The sequence below is a fragment of the Lutra lutra genome, chromosome 8, assembly GCF_902655055.1.
Source record: "Lutra lutra chromosome 8, mLutLut1.2, whole genome shotgun sequence".
NCBI classification, from domain to species: domain Eukaryota; kingdom Metazoa; phylum Chordata; class Mammalia; order Carnivora; family Mustelidae; genus Lutra; species Lutra lutra.
The window spans coordinates 127,378,827-127,394,749 of NC_062285.1; the positions used below are offsets into that span (position 1 = coordinate 127,378,827).

The 15,923-nt window shown below is 46.8% G+C and overlaps 1 protein-coding gene across 2 annotated transcripts in view; it reads left to right on the forward strand.

The window, feature by feature from the left end:
* The window catches only part of CHST11 (carbohydrate sulfotransferase 11), a 259,981-nt gene that overhangs the window by 63,090 nt on the left and 180,968 nt on the right, over positions 1 to 15,923 (forward strand). The window lies entirely within an intron of this gene.

Below are 15,923 nucleotides of genomic sequence, written 5' to 3' on the forward strand. Positions count from 1 at the left end.
GGCTCCATACTCAGCCTGAGCCCCATGTTGAGTTGACCTCATGACCCTGAGGTCGTGACCTTAGTCGAAATCAAGAGTCAGATACTTAACCATCTGAGCCACCCAGGTTCCCGCCCCTTCCTTTCCCTTTTAAAGTACTGTGTCAGAAAGTGACTTTTTCTCCTGGGAAGAATTGTTCTGAGATTATAGCCTTGTTTCTTTCCACCAAAGCACTTTTCTTTTAAGATTAACAGCCATGGAGAGAAGGGATTTGGAAATCCCCAGAAAGCATCCTTTTGAAATCTTCTCCCCCCCCCTCCCCCCGCCATCCTTTCTTCCTCTCAACCCTCATTGACACACTCTGAGAAATGTCTTGGGGATTCCTCTCCTTCATGTTGATCTTTCTGTTATTGTTCTAGTTCAGGCCCTCAGTGTCTGTTGCCAGGACTGGTGCAGTAGTCTCCTGGTTTCCCTCTCTCCTGCCTCTACCCCGTCCCATGCAGTTTCTCCCAGCACAGATCTGGCCTGGTCAACTGTCTTGGTTATAGACAGGTAGTACTTTAGGGTTATGGATAGTCAGTCCTTTAGCATTGCAATCAGCAGCATGGAGGCAGCCTTCCATGGCATGGGGTCCAAGGCCAGGTCATTACTATGGTTGTCTGCTGACATATTAAAGAGCTGGCGTGGGAGTAGCCATTTATAACCCTCTTTGACAGCTGAAGACATGGAAGCTAGAGAGAGTGAGTAGCTGACCTAATGGGACCTGAGAAAAAATAGTGAAATCAGTATTGGACTCTAGAACTGGCTTTCCCAGGCACCATATCTTGTGTTGGGCTCATTTCTTTCTAGCCTTTCTCTGGCCACCTCCTTCCCTCATGCCCTGGCTTCCAGCCCCACCAATCCCCCATGGCCCATCTTGTTGCCTTGAACAGCCAAGCCTGGAAGCTGCAATGTCTCCGTGCCTGGCCCTTATGCAGTTCCTCTGCCAAGACTGCTTTCTCTTGTACTTTTTTTTTTTTCTTTTATTGAAATGGAGTTGACCTACAGTATTAGCTGAGAGTGTACAGGCTGGTGATAACAACATTTATATATGTTCCAGTGATCACCACGAGGAGTCGAGTTTTCCCTTGCCTTTTGACTGGCAAAGTTTACTGCAAGGTCTAGTTCACAGCTTCTTCTATGAAAATTCTCCCTTCTGCCTCCTGTTACATAAATGTGCAAAAGATGGCCAGTGTATTCGCTCCTATAGCTTTTTATTTGTTCAGTGCAGGCTAAGACCCTGTAGCTCAAAAACCTGGCACCGGACTCAGATTTTTAGGCATCCATTGTTTTAAAAATAGCCCAAACATACAGATTTTTTTTTTTAGCCATTTAGGGCTTGCCTGTTTTGCATATCCTGCGAAACTATACCCAGCATCTGCTGACATTGATAATATAGAGCCTTACCTTTAAAAGACCCCAGGCTGCTCCTGCCCTTTGGGTCTTTGGGACTCAAAGACTCCTCAGTGCTGCTAAGTGATGTCACTTAGACCTGTAAACCTCCCCCCCTGTGTGCTGTCCCTGTGGGGAGTTCCTAGTCCTCATCCTTTTCTGAATGGTGGGACCCTGAGCCAAGCCCTGGATGGTCTCTAGTAGTGAGGGGACTTCCCCGTCTCATGAAGCCCTAAGTGCCCCCCTCCTGGGCCCCAGTAATGGTTGTTGTATGCCGTTGACTCTCCTGGTCCTATCTTTTTCCTTGACCAGTCCCTAAATCACGGGAACCCCTCCAACCCCAGCAGATTCGATCATGCTTTCCTGAGTTCCCGTCATATTTTGAACCTGTCTCCCTTACCGTACCCATCACTTCCCAGCATGGTGGCTGTGGATTTCCTTGTCATCTTCCTTGGATTGCAGACCAGGAACTGAGGAAGCAGAGGAGCCCTGAGTTCGGGAGAACTGCAGAAAGTTGAATACTGTACTCATGAACCCAGGATCGAGCTTTCCCAGCATTATGGATGTATTTGGTGTTTTGCACTTGGTTTTGGCACCAAGGGCCAAAGGATGGGCATTCTGTGACATACTAGGGAGAAGGTGTCTTCTCCTTAGTTAGTTGAACTAACTTAGTTAGTTGAACTGTCAGTTTAGTTTTCTCTGATTCTGAGAAAAAAAATGACCATTGGCAAGATATTAGGCTGGGAGGATTATTAAAATTCGGAGCACTTTCCATGAACTCTCATTTGGATGGCTGTGTGTATGTCCCAGGGCCCCTTGAATCTGGACTTTCCAACAAAAATAGGATGCGTAGATAGATAAATGAGGGGAGGGTTATTGGGATTACAAAAGGATCCTTCTCAACACCTGTCCTTCCAAACTGTGCTCCCCTGAGACATGTAAGTGGTGGTTTGTGGATCGCGAAGGCTCGGGCAGCCGGTAGCACACACGAATCAATCAATAAGCAATGAAAAGAAAGCAGTATCCTGGAACAGCCTTCTGGTCCATGCATGTTCAGAGTGAGTCACATGCAGCTTTTCCAGAATAAGTCTTTTTGGGTATCGCTCATGTCCTGTTTATGTGTCTTTGCTGGACTGGCCTGAAGCTGGCAATGTGAAGGTACTTCTTTCCAGAGAAACCAAATTTCCATCCCTCCCCTGCCCTTAATTTTTTTAAGATTTTATTTATTTATTTATTTGACAGAGATCACAAGGAGGCAGAGAGACAGGCAGAGAGAGGAGGGGAAGCAGGCTCCCTGCTGAGCAGAGAGCCCAGGACCCTGGGATCACAACCTGAGCTGAAGGCAGAGGCTTTAACCCACTGATCCACCCAGCCCCCCCCCCATTTTATTTTATTTTTTTTTATTTTTATTTTTTTTTTTTTAAAGATTTTATTTGTTTATTTGACAGAGAGAGATCACAAGTAGACAGAGAGGCAGGCAGAGAGAGAGAGAGAGAGAGAGAGAGAGAAGCAGGCTCCCTGCTGAGCAGAGAGCCCGATGCGGGACTCGATCCCAGGACCCTGAGATCATGACCTGAGCCGAAGGCAGCGGCTTAACCCACTGAGCCACCCAGGCTCCCCCCCCCCATTTTAATAAGAATTAAGTTACCCCATAATGAAAGGAAGGTCTTGGGTTAGTAGAGATACTAGCTTTCTTCTTTCTTCTTCTCTTTTTAATAGAAAGGCAAATTAAAACGTGGTTTTCTTGGCAGAGTTCATTTTGAAGTGACTGAGCTCTTTTTTTTTTTTTTTTCCTTTAAGATAACTCCTGTCCCAGTGATAGAAGTTTTAGGGGTAAACTTATTTAAAAACCCAACGTATTAAGTATATCTGTGACACATTCAGTATCTCAATTCAGAATATTTTATTAAGGAGGAAGGGCAAGGACCGTAACTCTGTATCCCTTTTCTTTGATGGGGTAAGGGACTCCACTCATGGAGACACACCGGCCTCGGGGCTGTCTGTGGTTCCCCAGCTCCTCTCAAAATGTGGCTTCTCAACTCTTTTCTCAGAGCCAGGGGAACAGAGCAAGATACACGATCCCAAGGGTGCTCTAACCTGTTGTAGTCAGCCCCTTGCCCCTCATGGTTCCTATGTAGCGATTTCCATTTCCTTGGACTCTCCCCTTAGTGCCAAGGGACTTTTAAATTTGTTCATATAACATGAGAAACACAGATCTGAAGGTGGCCGCGTGGATGCATTTCAGCCGATCCCGTGGAGGAAGCGAGAGAAGCCGCTGTCTCCTGACCGTTTCCTTCCAGGAAGGAAGGATTCGGCGTGTAATCCCGCGTTGGCCGCGTGTGGTTCCTGCCGTGAGCCGTGTGGGGCCCTGAAGCTCTGCTCAGTTTCCAGTCGGCCAGGCTGGAGGACATCGTGCACATGCAGACTGATCTCTTATGAGCTTGTTGTTCCGATTTTTCCCCTTTGCATCCAGTTTAGGAAGCCCCAGAACATAAGGGCTAACTTTTTTTTTTTAAATTCTATTAAGGAGCGCGATTATTTTTAGTTCGCAGAAGCCAAGTTTCTGATTAGCCACACCACCCCGTCTTCATTAGGCAATGTGAGATGCGAATTATACATTTTTTAGAAAGGAGCTAATTATGCTAAGACCTGACACATTTGCATTTCCGTAAAGTGCGGCAGCAAATATTCTGGGCTAGAAGACACGTCATACTGGGTGTAAAATCAGTCCTGGTGGGAGCTGTTTCTTCTTGTAAAGAGACTTGGACGTGCGAAAAGACAGCACATGATTCCTTGTGATCCTCTCTTCAGAGGCCCTCCTGCCCTTAGGAGTTTGTGGACTGAGTGTCATTCCAGGGCCGCGTCCCTGACATCCCCGTGGTGAACCCCCCGCACCTGCATTTCTGTGGTAGCATGACAGAGCAGCCTGACACCGTCTCCTTGTTTCTTGGGGTGTCTGCCCTTGGCGCCCTGTGGGTCACCATGCACCGGGTCTACACTGCAGGCTGTTGTAGCACAATAGGGTCTTCATGTCTGCATGTTCTGATCTGTTCATCGCAACAAGGTCTCCATGTCCTTAAACCTCGGGGCCAGATCTCACACTGACTCTTTGACTGTGCTGCATTCCAGAAGCAATGGTGGAATGTTGCTTACCTCAAGGAACATAAACCTTACATTGTAGAGTGGAGGCATTTGAAAACATCTTCTCCTCTGTCATTGCCAAGGTGGCTCAGTGTCTACTAAAATTAAATCCATATGGGTACACCGAGCAGATGGGGAGGGTTGGGGTGTGTGTGTGTGGAGTACACTGCCTTATGTGTCTGTGATGACATTCATTTAACCAGAGGTAACCTCCAAGTTATAAACCAGGACATTGTTCCCTAAAACAGGACCGTGGATTCATTTACGGTGCTTCAGAAAATTTAATTTAAAGATGTATTTACACATAGATACATGAAAGAGGTCACAGCTCTGGATTCAATGTGAATGATGAGCTGATTCATTCTAGAGCCCTGCATGAAAGACCATGTTGTGATGGTCTTGTGAAAGACCATCCTTTTTATTATACGACATTAACTTTTCCTTTATGATATCTATTAGTTCCGCTATCTTCCATGGCGGGTCGGCCGCGTATAGAGGGGATGTGCATCAGAACGGGGGAGAACCTGTAATTTCAAAAAACTTATCTATTCAATTGATTATTATTTATTTTTTCTATATATAAAATGCCAAGAGTAAAGCTGGCCAAGTCTTCTTGCCAAGCCAGGGACATGATGGACTGAGAAAGCATCCTAGGGACATGGGTTCGGGAAGGCTGTGAAATGATGTCTTGAGGTTCTTGAAAAATGATAGTACTTTCTTATGCCCTTTACTCTCTCAGGGCAGGGTAAGACCACTTAATTCAAGTCTGGTGTTGGTGTCCATAAACCCAGGCTGTAGGTCCAATGAGGCCAGCCTCCCCTTCAGATACAACTGACTCTGAGTTTCTGGACTTTGTTGCTCAGTGCATGCCCGAGGACCAGTGGCATCAGCATTTACCATCGGTAGATTTCAGAAATGCAGACTCTCAGGGCTCACCTGCCCAGGAAATGCCCTTACATAAACTGTCTTTGCCCCTGCTTCACTGTTCTTCTGGTCACCCACAATAGCCCGTGATACCACGTATCCCCTTCTTTCTTGGGTAGGGGGGGGCCTGGGTTCTGGATCATGTCAAATGTACTCATCTTTTTTCTTTTAAATTATTTGATTTATTTGGGGTGGGGGGAGCAGGGCAGAGGGAGAGAGAGAGAAGTCCTCAAGCAGACTCCCTGCTGAGCGAGGAGCCTGACGAGGGGCTCAGTGCCAGGACACTGAGGTCAGAACCTGAGCCAGAATCAAGAGTGGGTCGCTCAATGGACTGGACCTCTGAGGCACCCCGAACCCCGCTTATCTTGGCTCTGCTGCATGAAAGTTACTCTGCACCTCTATGCCTTATTTCTTCATCTGTAAAGCAGAGATAAACAGGAACCACCTCCCAGGGATTTTTTCAAGCATTAGTAAGAGAATATTTCTAAAATACTCATCCAAGAGCCAAGCCAATAGTATCTGGAGGGTATTAGTGCGATGGTGATGATGCTTGTGTCCTATCTCCCTTACTGATGGCGCGTGCCTTTGACAGAGGCTTCTGGTCTTAGTCCCTCTTTACTCTCTCCCAACCCCTGCCCCTTTTCTGTCCTGAGAATGTGACTGATGGCGGAAGCACTTGCTGTGCAGCACTCCGGTCTGTAGCTGAAATCCTGATCTTTGGAAAATTCAGTTTGAGTCAGAGGCAGGATTCCTAAGAACCTTAGCTCCACGGGGGTTAAGTGTTCTAGAAGCCTATTAGGAGAGCGCTCCTTGGCTGTCAGGTTCAGGCAAGTACAGACTGCTCTTGGGCTACACACCACATTGTGCACAGGTGTGCGGAGCGGGAAGGAGCCGTTGCTGACGAGAACGCCGGGCTCACAGCTTCCATCATCATGTCACTCTGGAATGAGACAGAGGGACGAGCTCAGATACACTTTAGTTAGTTATTTTATTTTATTTTTTTTTAATTTTTATTTATTTGACAGAGAGACAGGTCATAAGGAGGTAGAGAGGCAGGCAGAGAGAGGGGGAAAGCAGGCTCCCTGCCAAGCAGAGAGCCTGATGTGGGGCTCAAACCCAGGACCCTGAGACCATGACCTGAGCCAAAGGCAGAGGCTTAACCCACTGAGCCACCCAGGTGCTCCTTAGTTATTTTAAAGTTTTATTCATTTGTTTTAGAGGGAGAGAGAGCGAGCGAGCACACACACGTGAATGGGAGGGGCAGAGGAGAGACCCTTCAGCTGGCTTCCTGCCTAGCAGGATCCTATCTTAGGGCTTGATCTCGGGACCCCATGAGATCACAACCTGAGCCAAAGCCAAGAGTCAGAAGCTCAACCGACTGAGCCACCTAGGCGCCCTCAAATACATTTTAAATTGGTTTAAATTGTCCCCCAGCTTGAGAAGATGTCATCTTGGATTGGACCATGGTTGTGAGACCTAGAAGATCTAAAACAGCAAATCCTAGGGCAGTGGGCTGGGCTTGTCCATGGGCACAGCCGATCAGTAGGGGCTTTAACCACATGCCTGGGTACCATTGGTCTTGAGAGACCACGTGGGCTTTCCATTCTGTTAGGAGGCAGCAAGGTCAAGTAATTACCTGGGTGGGCTCTGAGGTCCGACCTGGGTTGAAACCTTGGCTGTGTCTTCTTCTAGCAGCCAGATCACAGGTGAGTTATCGAACCTCACCGAATCACACCGCTCACGAGAGAACAGAGAACGGCAGGTGGATTCCTGCCCGGCCTGGTCCCTGAAGTTTTTGAATTGGTTATTCAGTGGAAATTTACAAAAATCTTTTTAATGTTTTCTAAGTTTCAGAATAGCTTTAGATTCAGGGGAAAGTTAGTACAGATAGTGGAGCTTTTACAGAGTTCTCGTATGCCCCGTTTCCTGTTGTTAACATCTTACACTAGCATGGTACATTTGTCATAACCAATGAACTGATATCGGTACATTATTACTAAATCAACTCCGTATTTTATTTAGATTTCTTTAGTTTTTAACCTCGTGTTCTTTTCCTGGCCCAGGATCCCACCCAGGGTACCACATTACTTCGTTGTCATGTCTCCTTAGGCATGTGGCTGTGATAGTTCCTTAGACATTTCTTGGTTTTGGTGATCATGATATTTTGAGGAGTACTGCTTAGGTTTTTTTTTTTTTTTTTTTAAATAGACTATTTCTCAATTGGGATTTCTCTGCTCTTTTTCTCATGAATTGACTGGGATTTAGGAATTTGAGGGGGAAGACCATGGTCAAGTGCCATTGGTGTCCCATTACATCAAGGGTACGTACTTTCAACATGGTTAATCACTGTCAGTGTGGCCTTGATCACTGGTTGAGGTGGTGTTTGTTGTTTCTCCATTGTAAAATTGTCCCCTCCCACCTTCCACACTGTGTGCTTTGGGAGGAAGTCATTATCTGTAGTCTACAGTGAGGGGCTCAAGAAAACTTAAAAAATTTCTTTTGCCCATACCATGACTCAGCACTTTCTACACCCTGCATCTTCTTAAAATGCACTCCACTTATTTATTTATTTTTTAAGTAATCTCTATACCCATCATGGGGCTCAAACTCGTGACCCCGAGATCAAGAGTCTCATGCTCCACTGACCGAGCCAGCCAGGCTCCCCCAATCCACTCCATTTCTTTCCACCATTAGATTGTCTTCTTCCTGGCTTATTTGCGTAAACATTGTAGGGCAGTTGGCCAAATTATTTGACATTTGACATCAGCTCCCCAATTTCCAATCTGTATTCTAGTTTAGTGTCCATAGTGCGTATTTTGAGAAGTGCTGAGTTTTGAGTAATTGAGGCCTAGGAAGTTCAAGTACCAACAGCAAAAACTCATTCCTACATACATGCACCTTCTCACGTGCCGGATGCAGTATTAGCCCTGAACGTATTTCATCCACATGGGAATTCTATAAGGCAGCTGCTCATGTTACAGATGAAGAAATGAGGCACAGAGAACTGCAGTGCACAGGAAAGTGTTGCCCAAGGTGACACAGCTAGTAAATTGCAGAGCTGGGCAATAGAATTTAGAAAGCAGAAGTTATCTCTTGTTTGCTAACCGTTCTTCCCTGCTACCCATGCTAGCTGATATTGCACTTAGCACTTTTTCCCTATGGTAGCAGACAATCCAGGCTTTGGCACACACTAGCCCTGTGTTTATTTCTGGCTCCAGCACCTACCTGCTGTGTGACCTTGGGCAACTCATTTCCCTTCTCTGTCTCTGCATGTGTGAAATATGGATGATAATATTTGTACCTCCCTGAGAGCTTTTGAGAAGATAATGCATCAAACCTAGTGTTTATCATATATTACAGATGCAATTGCCGTACTTTCCGAGTTAAAAGTAGGGACACATGGATGAAAACCTGTGTGTCAGGATGGGGACCGTAAGATGAAATATTTGAAATAGGGCTTGTCTCCTAAAAGTGGGATGGCTGCTCAGTGGAATTCTACGATGCTCAGGAAGGAGATGGAGGTGTAAGGGATGGAGGAGGGCAGGGCAAGTCAGGACCCCTGTTGCCCAGGATCCTCCAAACTGTCAGCCACAATGGCAGAATATATAGCAAAGCATAGTTTGAGAAACCTCAGTGATCTCAGACTTTTAACAGTTGCCTCTGCCTCCCTTTCCTCTCTCTCTGTCTCTCATGAACAGATAAATAAAATCTTTGAAAAAAAAATTAAAAAAAAAAACCCAGTTACCTAAATATGGGGATAAAGGTCCTAAATAACATGAATAAATAAAACTTGCCATTGAATTGACCTATTTTTAAAAAAAAAAAGATTTTATTCACTTATTTAAGAGAGAGAGAGAGCGAGCAAGCCAGCAAGCACGAGCAGGGGAAAGGGCAGAGGGAGAGGGAGAAGCAAATGCCCCACTGAGCAGGGAGCCCGATGTGGGGCTCGATCCCAGGACTGCAGGATCATGCCCTGAGCTGAAGGCAGACGCCCAACCGACTGAGCCACCCAGGTGTCCCTGAATTGACCTGTGTTTTAAAATTGATTAAAATTTAGGATCCATAAGAAGAACATAGGTAGCATCTTAGATTTAGGAGAAGTCACCATTTTTAGCTAAGAACCATTAATTCCTAGACCTTTTTATTTTAGTTTCGCTTCTATCAAAAGCTCTGGCAGGCAGCTTTTTGGGGGAGAGCCATATTTCACAAAGAAAGAATGCAAAGAGAGTGTGTGGGGCATGCAGAAGCTAGAAACCCCAAGCCATCGGACCCTAAGGGCAGGTCTCTGGTGAGCTGAGGCCATCCTCCTGTCTTCCCTTTCACTCTCCTGGATGCTCTTGACTCAGATTCATGACTCAGCAAAATCAGAAGCGACTGACACATGTCAAGGGCCTCTGGGGAAGGTCGCAAATGGGTAAAACTGCAGCATTCTGTCTGGGAACGCGAAGGTTCCATCCTCCGTAATTACAAAGGTGATGGACATTGGCAACAAGGGCTCCAGGTGGCCCGCGGTGAGCCAGCAAGAATTTCGATGCCCTAAAAAGGCACACGTTTTCATTCTGGAAGCAGAGTGTTACCGAATCATGCGTGTGTGTTGGATTAAAGGAGTGGCATGGAAACTGACCTTTCCCTCTGAGATTTTGCTCCCTGGGTTAAGGTTGAAGTCAAGTCAGAAAATTACTTCCTCATCTCTGGGATGATTTCCGGCAACCTTTTTTGTTTGTTGTTGGTTTTAAACACAGGCACAGACACACACACACACACACACACACACACACACACAAGTTTTCACCTGCCCTGGTGGTGCTGTCCTCCTTTGGTGATTCATTGGCAGTCTTTGGCTTTGCTTCGGAATTGCTAATATCCTTGAAGGTGACCTACACAGAGTCGTGTCATCCTGTTACAGAGTGATTCATTACATGTCTGAGAAATTCACATCTGAAATGACAGTCTGCCTTCATGTCCCTTTTGGCGGGTTTCTTCTCGGTGCCCACAAGACCCTTTTCTTTAAAGGTGCCCGGTGTTCAGCCTGTATGTAGGCTCTGGACAGCATTTTTTCCTATTAAAACAAAGATAACAAGTGTTCTCTTCTTGATTTCTATAAACCTCCTTGTCTGACATTCATGAAGTGGTTCTCTCTGACATTCTAAAAATTTCCAGGGTGGCCCAGTGGATGCACTGAAATAGAATTTTGGCCATTGCCTCTTCCTTTCCAGTCCCCCTGTTGAGGGTGGGATATTTCTCTGTGGTTGTAGATGCTGTGCTTGTTCCTTGCTCCGTGTCATGGGGGACGTGGGGAGACCGTTGAGGAAAGAGCAGCACAAGTTATTTCAGGACAGATAATCTGGAGGGGGAAGAGCTATTTTGGGAGTAAAGATGATCAGACGCCATGTGGGTATACCGTAAGTAATAACTGCATAATAATATCCCCGCATTCTCCTCTCTAGCAACGTTCATGCCTGTGACTCTGTTTGCAACATCTTGGATATGAAGGATCAAGCTGGGATTAACAAGTAACTTCATCTTTCCTTAACTGAGGAAAGTGCGAAGTGCTTTGAAATGGGAGCGGAGAACGGTGGTGGAGAATATGCTAACATTTGTTTTTCAAAGTAATCCACATGCCACGGCCACGGAAAACAGTATGGCGGGTCCTCAGAACGTCCACGCAGAATTACCATATGATCCAGCCGTTCCACCTCTGGGTACATTACTCCCCAAAAACAGACAGTAGGGACTTGAACAGATATTTATACATCCACGTTCACGGCAGCATTAGTCCCAATAGCCAAAAAGTAGCAACAGCCCAAATGTCTTTCAAGAAATGACTGATAAACAGAAGGTGGTCTGTGTATACGGTGGGATGGTATCCAGCCTTAGAAGGGGAAGGAAATTCTTTTTTTCCCCCTCAAGGATGTTATTTTTAAGTAATCTCTACACCCAACATGGGGCTCGAACCTATAACCCTGAGATCAAGGGTCGCATGTTCTACTGTCTGAGCCAGACAGGTGCTCCAAGAGGAAGGAAATTGGGACACAGGCTACAGCATGGATGAACCTTGAAGACATGATAATAAATGAAACCTCAGTTACAAAAGGACAAATATTGGATCCTTCCCCTTATGTGTAGTACCTGGTGGGAGGGCGGTGGTCAGCTTCCTCAAGACCTCAGATAGAATGGTGCTTGCCAGGGGGAAGTGGAGGGGGAATTAGTGTTTAATGGGTATGGAGTTTTAGTTGGGGAAGGTGAAAAGGTCCTGGAGACCTATGGTGGTGATGCTTGCACAGTGAGGTGAATATTTAAGGCTCTGAACCATCCGCTTAGAAATGGTTGGAATGGGGGCGTTGGGTGGCTCAGTGGGTTAAAGCCTCTGCCTTTGGCTCAGGTCATGATCCCAGGGTCCTGGGATCGAGCCCAGCATCCGGCTCTCTGCTCAGCAGGGAGCCTGCTTCCTCCTCTCTCTCTGCCTGCCTCTCTGCCTACTTGTGATCTCTGTCAAATAAATAAATAAAATCTTAAGAAAAAAAAAAAGAAATGGTTAGAATGGTCAATTTTGTGTTGGGTCTGTTTTACTACAGTAGAGACAAGGTTAATCCACATATGCCATAGACCGTTTGGGGGAGGTATCAGGGAGTAGGTTTGCAGCCCAGGGCTGGAAGCTGGGTTCCAGCTCCCAGGGTATGTTCTGTGAGTATCTGCGAGGAGACTGTGGCTACCTTGGGAAGCTGTGGGGGAGGAGGGAAGGCATGTTTTCATTGTATGTAACCTTCATGCCTTTGGTGTTTTTTGGGGGGGGATACTGTGTGGCTTCATCACCTCTTCAAACCATAAATTCAGCTCTTCAGATCCAATGGCAGGGAAGTGGGTAAGAGGAGAGGAAAGCTCCCTTGAGAACATTTTGGGAGCCTAGAAGGGTCGTTGCCCTGCAGAACGCTTGTCTCTGAGAGGTCCTCAAGGACAAAGAGAGGTTGACTGGACAGGGGAGGAACATGGGGTGGGTGCCCAGCTCTTACATGAGCAAGGCGGGTATCTTTGTCAATGTGTCCTATTTCGTGTGTTTTGTGTGTGAATGGGAGGAGGAGAATGGTGGTCTTGTCTTTTATTTCTTTTTTTTCTCTCTCTTCCTCTCTCTCCTTCCTTCCTTCCTTTCATTTTTTTTTTTTAAGATTTATTTATTAGAGAGAGAGAGAGAGTACATGCGAGTTGGGGCTCTGTGCTGATGGTGGGCCCCACCTGGGGCTCAGATCCCAGGACCCCAAGATCCTGACCTGCACTGAAACCAAGAGTCCGACGCTTGACTGACGGAGCCACCCAGGCACCCTGGGAGTGGTGATCTTTTCTAACCTTAAATGCCTTTAAAATTTGTTCTTCTGAGGTTATGGCAATGCCCCCCACCCCCTTTCCTCCTCCCTAGCCTGGAGTTGGCTCAGTCTTACGGGAGCCTGGAAGTCTGCGTTGGGGGCTGAGTCCTGCCTGATGTGCTGGATCTGTCCATAGCACCCCAAAGCACCGAGTGACAGTCACTGAAGTCACTATATCCTTTCCCTCACCCCCTCCCGCCTCCTCCCCAACCTCCGCTCCCCGCCCCAGTAACTGACAGATTTCCCCCAAGGGGCTGATGATTGATATTCTTCCTTCAGTTACTTCTGGCACAATTGGGAAGCATGAGAAGAATTGATTAAGTTCTGCAAGTAGGATTTCTGACGAGAACCTTCCTGGTTCTAAAGAAGGTGCTGGCCAGCTCCCCTCCCCTGGGCAGGTTGCTCAGAAAATAACGATCCTCATTAAACCAGAGGGACTGTGTGCCCCCTGTCAACGGAGAGAAATTAACAGATTGGTAGAGAGAAGGGAGAGTGAGGGACACAGTTTCTTTTGGTGTTATTGAAACCAGAAGTTCGAGCTGACATAATGAGCTGTGGTCAGAATCCTTCTCTGGAGATCACGGATCAGGTGCTTTTCTTTTTGGTTTCTCAGAATAATAATGAGGCCGTTTCTACGCCCATTTGAATGACTTACAGTAAATTTCCATTGGGTGGTTATTGGTCTTCCCACAGCAACTGTGTGGTGTAGCCGTGTGTTGTCATTCTGCCTGAGGCTGGAAAATGGGCAGGTGTTGCGCTGAGACCCAGCAGGCGGTGTCCTTGTTCTGAGAGGTGGGAGGCCCCCAGGAGGGGTATGCAGCGGTCCTTGCTGCTTAGATCATCTCTGTGGAAGGCAAGAATCCCCCAGAATGGGGCACAAATCCTGGCGGAGCACCCTTGCTGTTGCCCTGCAGAGTGAAAGCAAGAAAAGGATGCAAGGCAGGTTTTGTTCTCTAATTAAAAAAAAAAAATTTGTTGCCTTCTTCTCTGTCATCTTGTTCATGTGAACTTTAAGAGCCCTAAGTTGATTGAATGGCCTCTTGGCCAGGGGAGGCCTCCTGGCTCGGCTGAACTGGGCTGCTGTGACCCTTGCCGCCGATCTGGCATTCTAGCCTTCTTCTGGGGGGGCCCTGTCCAGGCTCCCATCGGAGAATAAATTCAGATTACTGGTGGAGGATGGAGCGGGAGAAAGCATGCAGGGTCCGGTTTTCGGGAATAACAGCCCTTGTCTCTCTTGGCTGGGCACGTGCTTGGTTGATTGGTTGAATCTGGGCTTAAATATAGAACCAGATGGATATCAAGATACGTGCTCTTTTCATTTTTTTTTTTTTTTCCTTTTTGAGAGGGGAAACTAATATTTATTGAATGGAAACCCTGTGTCCTAACTGTATTATTTTCCATAGTTCATGCAAGGGCTGGTGAGGCCTATAATAGTAAGAATAGAGTAACACTCATTACAGACAGAGTGGTGTGGGGCTCTGTTCTGAGCATCTTGTATGTAAAATTTACAGATTTACTCCTCTGAGGTGGGATAGAAGAACTCAGGATGCTGAGACACCTGAATGTTAAGAAAGGCGCCCAAGATCATCCTTAGTGACAGAGGCAGGATTCCAAGCTGGGTCTTTGGGCTCAGAGCCCAAGCACGCCCCTGCCCGTTGCCCCAGAGATAAGGAGCAGCGGTGTGACTTGCCGGAGCTCGTGGGACCCGAAGTGGTCAATATTATTTCTCCGTAGTTCCCCTTTTTCAGGGACTCTAAGTGGTTTAGCTTTCCTTCCCAAGTTGTTCTTAGCTAGCATAGCTGGGGCACTCGGAACAATCCAGAGTGCCCATTTAGAAAGCTCTGGGATTTGATTCAACACATATTGTAAATGGAATTGAAATGGAGTGTGTGCGGCCCCTGGTGATCTTTCTTTCCAGGCTGGGGGGAAAGTTCCATCATGTCAGGCTTTTCTGTAGGTTCCTGCAGCGACTTCAGTCTTTCCATCTCTTTTCTCCTTAGGACAGAAGAAAACAAAGGAAAGCAAAAAGTCCAAAAGCAAAAGTCAAGAGAGAAGCGGTGGTGGGACCAGCGTGTTCCCTTTGGGCAGCTGGCACCCACTCAGGGTGTGAGCCCAGACTTGCCATGACAAATAGAGCCTCAGGCTGTGCCTTTTGGAACCGTGTCCTCCAAAGCACTAGTTAAGTGGTACTTAGATTTCCAAACCAGATGACTTTCTTTGCAGAGCTGGATTTCTGATTTTGGCGTATGCCGTAGAGACACCAGAGAACCAAGTAGAGATCTTCCTTTTTCTATTTTAAAACAAGTTCTTAATAATAGCGTAGTCAAAAGTCTTTTGGCCCACTCTACCGAAAACTAGTGTTTTTCTTCTTGATCTATCTGGGGAGGGACTTTCTGTGTTGGGGGAGCAATTGGGAAGGTACAGATCATAAGATCTTCCCAAGCAGTGGGTACAGTACAAAGGAAAGCAGCCCCGGAAAGGGGAGGTGAGCAGTTCTAGGCAGACAGGCCAAGAAGATGATCTGCTTGCCAGGTGGATTGGAGCCCGAGTCTCCAGGTTTTCGAGTTGGTAACTGGAACAGGAAGGTGCCTGACGCAGGCCTGCTGCTGCCAGGACTGGCAGGGTTTTCCATTCAGGCTGGATGGTCTTAGGGCTGCGATGGGTGCGTGTTAGTTAACAAGTCCAAGCAGCCTCTATTTTGTCCATGATTGGGGTTGGGGGTCGTAGAAGAATGAGCAAATGGGATTTCCATTCTTGAGCAACAAAACATCTTGGGCTGAAAGGTGGGAGCACGTGACAGTGCAGGGTAGTACAAGGCAGTGTCATGAAGTGGTAAGTGGTGTGGTTTTGTTCCCCCGAGCTTGCATCTCTAGTTATGGTGTCTCTGGCCCAGCGCATGGGCTCTGGAGTCAGGGTGCTTGGATTTATATTTTGGCTGTGTGGCCTTGAGCACACAGTGTCCCTATTTGTAAAATGAGAGTCGCTCTAAAGCTACCTCATGAATTTGTTAGGAGGGTTAAATGATTTTCTTCCTGGATAAAAAGAAAAAGGCCTTGTCCTTGCTTCTTGCTTTTGAATGCAGTCTTGATA